The following is a 7,184-nucleotide window of genomic DNA, read 5'->3' as shown; positions in this document are numbered from 1 at the left end:
TGTTCTTTGTTTCATTGGTTTCTGCCTTTATCTTTATTATTTCCTTTATTCTCTTTCTTGAGCTTAATTTGCTCTTTTATCCCTGGCTTCTTAATGATAATTTATATCATTGATTTTTAAACATTTCTTGCTTTGCTAATACAAATTAGAATCTATAAAGGTCCCTGTAAGCACTGCTTCAAGTGCATCTGACAAACTTTGATATGTTGAGTTTTCATTATCATTCAGTTTGAGGTGTTTAAGAATTTTCTTTGTGATTTCATCTTTGATCCAGGTGTTCTTTAAACATGTGTTTCTTAATTGCCAAATATTCGGGAGCTTCTCTGTATTTCTTTTTAATTGATTTCTAATTTAATTCCATTGTGCTTATAGAAAAAAAAACCTCTAAGTTTTCAATTTTCTGAAATTTATTGAGACATTTTATGGCTCCCATATGGTCTGCCTTGATGCATATTCCATGTTTATGCAAAAGAATGTATATTCTGTCATTGCTGGGCATGGTGTTTTATAAATGTCAGTAAGGAAAGGTGGTTGATAATGTTGGAATCTTTTATATGTTTATTGATTTTTTTTTTGGTCAATTAACTATTAAATTTAGAGAGAAAACATTGAAGTCCATCTAGGATTGTGGATTTTTCTACCCCTTTGGTTCTATCGAGTTTTTATTCCATGCATTTTAAAACTTTGGTATTAGATGCATAACATTTATGACTATGTTTTCCTGATGGATTGTGAAATGTTTTCATTATCATTATGAAATGTTCCCTTTTCATCTCTGGTAATATTTCTCTTCTTGTACTCTGTGTGATATTCATGTAACAATACCAATTTAATTGTGCTTACCATTTTCATAATGTATTTTTTTTATATTTAATTAACCAATTCAATTGTGCTTACCATTTTCATAATGTATATTTTTTCTATATTTACTTTTAACCCATGTCTTTGTTTCTTATAGGGTACATGTAGTTGCATCTTGCATTTAAAAATCTAACTGGACAATATTTGCCTTTTAATTGGAGTGTTTAATCCAATTAAATAATATATATGTATTTTAATATAGTGATCGATAAGGTCGAGGATAAGCCTTACCATTGAGCTGTTTGCTTTTAATATGTCTTTTTTTTCCTTCTCTGTTTTTTGCCTTCTCTTGGGTCAACAGAAAATTTTTAGTATTTTTAATATTGCATTTTAATTCCTTGTTTTCTTTTAAAATATACATCTTTATGATTTGTTTTTAATGTTTGTTCCAAGGATTACAATATGCATCTTTTCCCTCAATTTTTTTATTGTGGTAAAATACACAAACATAAAATTTACAACCTAGTCATTTTTAAGAGTAAGGTTCAGTGGTATTAAATCCCCTCATAGTGCACTGCCATACCACTGTCCATCTCCCGAGCTCTTCATCTCGTAAAACGGAAACTCTGTCCCCATTAAACATTACCCACCATTTCCCCTTTATCCCCCACCCCTGGTACCCACCACTCTACTTTCTATATGATTTTGACCGAGTACCTCATATATAACTGAAATCATACAGTGTATCTTTTTGTGACTAGCTTATTTCATTTGGCATGTCAAGATCCATCCATATTGTAGCATGTGTCAGAATTCCCTTCTTTTTTAAAGCAGAGTAATATTCCATCCTATGTATATATCACATTTTGCTTATCTGTTCATCTATCAATGGACACTTGATTTGCTTCCACATTTTGTGAATGCTGCTGCTATGAACATGGGTTTGCAAATATTTCTTTGAGACCCTGTTTTCAATTTATTTTGGGAAGTGGAATTGCTACATCATATGGTTATCCTGTTTTAAACTTCCTTAGGAGCTGCCACACTGTTCTCCGCAGAGGCTCCATCATTTTCCATGGTTGCCAGCAGTGCATAAAAGTTGAAATTTCTCCACATTTGTACCCACAGTTTGACTTTCTGTTCTTCCTGGTAGAAGCCATCCTAATGGGCATGAGGTGGTGTCCCACTGTGGTTTTGATTCGCATTTCCCAAATGACTAAGGATGTTATTAAGTATCTTTTCATGTGCTTATTAGCTATTTGTGTATCTTCTTTAGAGAAATGTCTGTGCAAGTCCTTTGCACATTTTGGGGTCAGATTGTTTGTTTCTTTTGTTGTCGAGCTCTGTCACCGCTGGTGAAGTGGTTTGTAAGTGTCAGCTGGGTCAAGGCGACAGTGTCTGTCAGGTCTCCCTTGCTGACTTTCTGCCTACTTATTCCATTGCTCAGAGAAAGAAGTGGGGAGGTCAAGGAGCATAACTGTGGGTGTGTCAGTCTCCTTCCAGCTCCACCAGTTGTGGCTCCTGTGGTTCGTGCTCTGTCAGTGGGGAAATCTGTGTTTGGGATGGTTATGTCTTCTCAGTGAATTGATTATTTTATCATTATGTAATGGTATTGCTTACACCTAGTAGTTTTCTCTGATCTGTAGAAAATTTGTCTGATAGTAATGTGGCCTCTCCTTGCTTTATTTTGATTGCTGTTAACTTGTTATATCTTTTCCATCTTTGTCTTTGTAATCTGCCAATATGATGAGTCAGCAAACTTTTTCTACAAAAAGGGCCAGTGAGTAAATATTCTAGGTTTTGTGGCCAAATACGGTCTCTGCCTCCTTTCCCTTCTCCTTTTCCTCTTCCTCACAACCCTTACAAATTGTAAAGACCATTCTTTTAAACAGGTCATGGGCTGGGCTTGGCCTGTGGGCCACCTTGCTGGTCCCTGAGCAATTACATTTTAGGTACATTTCTGATGGACAGTGCACCTAACTGGGCCCTTTTCTTTTCCTTTTATCCACTGGGGTAATATCTGTTTTTAATTGCTGTTTTTAGACCATTTAGATTTAATGCCGTTATTGCCGTAATTGAATTTAGGTCTACACTCGTATTGTTTTTCTGTCTTTCTCAGTTTTTTCCTCTGTTCCTTTTCTGCCTTCTTTTGAATTATTTGAATATTGTTAGTATTTCATTGATTTTGTCTATTGGCTTTTTGGCTCTCTTGGTTGCTTTTTAGTTGTTGATGGTGAGGGTGTCAAGGTGTCACTTCCCTCCAAACATATCAATTACCCATAATCTACAAGTTAAATCATAATTGTTTAAATAATTTACTGTGATAGATTATAAATCTGTAATTTAATGCATTGAATATCAGTAGCTTTTTGTATGCCAATCATGCCTCAATAAAGAAGTTAAAAATTTTTTTCTGCTCCGATCTCTTCCCTTAGGCATTTCCAGGACCGGAGTGGCAGGCCTGTCAATGTTGTCTAACAAGTTTCTGAGGCACCCATTTTTCTGAGATCCGTTCTTCAGATTAGATCATTCCCATTGACCTATTCTCTAGTTGACTGACCTTTCCTCTGTCATCTTCATTCTGCTGTTAGCCCACCCAGTGAAGTTTTGATGTCATATACTTTCTCAGATTTTGAATTTTGATTTGATTCTTTCTAAGAGAAGTTTATCTTTTATGAAATTTTATATTAACAGAAAGGCTGCAAAGATCACATGGGGTGTTTCCTCCAAATACCCCTCACACAGTCATCCCTGATGGTAACCTCCCACCCAGACCCGTCGCTGGCAGTGAGACAATGCTGCCAGCCCGAACCCCGACTGCATTCAGATCTCCCCTGTGTTTACGCAGACGTTGTTTTTGTCTGAGGATTCCATCCAGGAAACCACATCGTGTTAAGCGCCTTTTGTTAGGTTTCTCTTTCTTTGCCCAAACTTCTATTTTTCCATTCATTTCCAATTGTTCAGCTTTACCTCGTGAAAGATGATTAGAACAGCTGCTTTGGAATCTTTGAGTGATGATTCCACCATCTGGGGTCCTCTCGGGTTGTCTGATTGCCTCCCCTGGAGATGCGGCCGACGTCCCTGGTTCTTGGTATGCCTTATGATGGTGGATTTTTATCCTGGACGTTCGGTTTGTTTTTGTTGTGTGAGAAGACTGGACCCTGTTAAAAGCCCTCTGCAGAACGGTGGTTTTCTTCTGCTCACCCTGGCCCTCGTCCTGTCTCGCCAGAGGCCTGTCCCACTGGGTGCAGCCCACCCCTTCTCCGCCTCCGTGGGCAGCGGCTCCAGCCAAGCTGCTAGTGCCTGGCCAGAGCACGTCCTGCTCCAGGGCCCATGGGCTGCTTGGGTGCACGCGGCGGCTCAGCCCTCAGCCTGTCCGTGCCTGCCCTCTGCTCACCGCGGTGTGCCCACTGCGCCCTCTGCTCCTGCTCACCCGCGTGTGCTCAGCCGGATGCAGCGGAAAAGCCGCAGGGGGCCTCTGCAGAGCTCTGGACTGCTCGCGCCCCAGGCAGCTCTCCTGCCAGCTCTGCGCCTGGCCTCCCCGAATCCCCAGCAGTGCCCCTCCAGCTCAGGAAGACCACCGGCCCTGATGGGCCCTCCTCCCTGGGCGCACCCAGGAGCCTCTGCCGCAGGCAGCTGTGGCCTCTGCTTCCTCGTGCTCAGGGCTAACTCTTCTGCTGCCTGCTCTCCAGTGCCTTGTGCACGTCTGCCTGATTTTCCCACTTGGTTAAGGCACTAGGGCCATCCGCCCCCTGCCCAACCGCCATCACGGCTGGGAACAGAGCTGAGTGGGACCAAGGCTGATGGGGTGTGAGCCGCGTGCTGCCTGCCCTCTCCCTGCCCTCCCCCTGCCCTCCCCTGTCTCCATGACCTTCAGCCCCTCAGCAGCCCTGAATTCTGCCCTCTCACATTCAGGCGGGGAGCACCGAGGCTTCCTGTTGGGGTCCCAGCTCCCTGGTGCTCAGGACTGGGGGCGTCCTCAGGGACAAAGTCGTGTACATGCAGACCTGTCTTGGGGTGTCCCTTCCTTCAAGGCTTGCTGCTTGTCAGTTGCTGGTATCTTCACATAGCTGTTTTCTGTATTTCTTAAGAGCTTATCCTTTTCCCATGACCACTGCCACTCTGCTTGCTGGCCCTCACAGCCTCCTGGGAGAGGGACACTAGCGCCGTGTTTTTACTCCTCTTTACTGATGAGGCGGAGTGATCAGGTCACACGCCAGGCAAGGCCGGGCTCAGGCCAGAAGGCAAAGCCACGCCTCCCCTGCGCCCTGGGAGGGGACTGAGTCCACTACCACAGACGCGGGGCTCGGCTGTCAGGCCCAGGCTCCTGGAAATCGTCGTCCCTAAGGTATTTGCTGGCACTGGACCTCTTTGGAACCTTGGGCCTTTCCTGTAACTGGAATTTATTCCAGCTGCAACCAAGTGCTGGCGTGGGCTCCCGCAGGTTGGTGACAGAGGGGGCGGCTTTTGGTGAACTGCAATCAGGGGCTGTCTTCAAGGTATGAGTTCAGCCTGCCTTGTGTCTGCTTAAAATTTCCCCAATGACTCCCATTGCTTAGACTAAAAACTCACCTCCCTCCTATGGCCTGTAAGGCTTTGTGCCCTGGGCCTGTCCATCACACCCACCTCCCCTCACCCACCTCTCTTCTTTCCAGACACACTGGCCTCCTGTCTACTCCTTTAGCTTATCATGGCCTCTCCCACCCCAGGGCCTTTGCACAAGTGGTTCCCTCTTTCTGATATTATTTCTTCTGTCCTCTGCACCACTTACTATTCCCTCATCCTTGGAATCTCAGCTCAGATACCATCCCCTTGAAGGATCTTTCCCCACTGGCTCTCTCCCCAGGCCCTCTCTGGCTGCGCTGGCCCCTCTGCTACAACTGCTGTGGGCTGTTTATTTACAGCACGTTTTCTTACCAGAGCTGGGGAGGAAATGGGACCACCTTGTCTTCTGTCCACAGGAGGAAACAGCGCCTTCCTCTGGGGGGTGGGGAGGCCCGGCAGGCTGTGCTCACCACACCCTTCCCACCCCAGGCGCTCTACCCTCAGGGCATCTGCTTGGTCTCTGAAAATCTCAACAAAGAACAAACCAAACCCCAAACCAAAAGCACCTTCTCAGGTGAAGGAGGTGTGGCAGAGCCCTTGTCGGCCCTCAGAACCTTCCCAAGGTTCACCAGGAGGCTGGCGACTGGAGAGCACAGGGCTCCTGGTGCTCGTCTTCCCATCCTGGGAGTGAGAGGTGGGCAGCCCGTGGCTCATCAGAGTCCTGCCTCTGCTCGGCTGGGCTCCGTGGAAAGTGGCCACATCCTGCCAGCAGAACCCTGCGTTTCCAAACGCCTGCTGTGCCTCTGCCTGGGCTGTGGACCACGTGTCAGCCTCGCCCTCCCCCTGGCACAGTGGACCTGGCAGGTGTGTGCAGGCCTCCCACCCAGGCCGGGGGCCCAGGCCACTGTTCCTCCTCCATGCTGGGCACCCTGTGCCAGGTGCAGCCCCTTGGCCGGTGTGCCACTCCCAGGCCTCTGGGCTGAGGAAGCCGGAGCCAAGCACAGTGTGTGTGTTCCTGGGTGGGAACAATCAGCCCTGCAGGAGGCAGGCTGCTCATGGAATGTCAGCTATTCTAAGGGTTGCTAATCACATCCCCACAATTGGCACAAGAAAGTAAGCATTTGAGGTGGGCCTGGGGGCACCCTCTGGCACATGTGTCTCACTCAGCCCAACTCCCTTGGGCACTTCCAGATTCCCTCAGGGCAGCTCTGGCTCCCCCTTCAAGGCCTCTGGAAACCTCCTGGACCAGAGGCTGGGTTCCAAACGCTGTCGTATGCCAGAGCAGTCATATGTAAGTGGCATCTAATAAATGCTACTGGCTGAAAAAGCTGGCTTCAGGCCATCACGCCCTTGAGTAAGCATGCTCGTGGATGCCGCTGAAACCCATCCAGCTGAGAGGTCACAGTTACGGAGCAGGCGGAAACTTCCAGCATTGCGGGGAGGTCCAGCTGCATGCAGTTTCCCACATAGACCATCAGGGTCCAGTTTCAGCTGAAGGCTGCCTTGTGTTCTACTTATACTGATGATGAATGTAAACCAGGCATCAGAGCTTTACAGTTTGGGTTTTTTAAATTTATTTTGTTTCGTGATTGAAGAATATTCCCTGGACCATGGTGGGGAGCAAGAACAGCCCAGCAGTTGGAAGTCAGCAAGGACCTGTGTCACCCTTTGAGCTGGCTTCCTGGGTGCCCCACCTGTACATCTCTGCCCCTTGCCCCTCAAACAGTGCTGCCAGAGACCAGAAACCTCAGGCTGTCAGGGGGGCAGGCCTGAGCTTTGTGGGCCCAGCTGGCAGGAGGAGGGCCTGAAGGCAGCCCTCTCCCCTGGCTCTGTGCAAG

The sequence above is a fragment of the Manis pentadactyla genome, chromosome 5 (genome assembly GCF_030020395.1).
Source record: "Manis pentadactyla isolate mManPen7 chromosome 5, mManPen7.hap1, whole genome shotgun sequence".
Lineage (NCBI taxonomy): Eukaryota > Metazoa > Chordata > Mammalia > Pholidota > Manidae > Manis > Manis pentadactyla.
The sequence above is the reverse complement of the archived record's forward strand: the minus strand, read 5'-3'. Positions refer to the sequence as shown.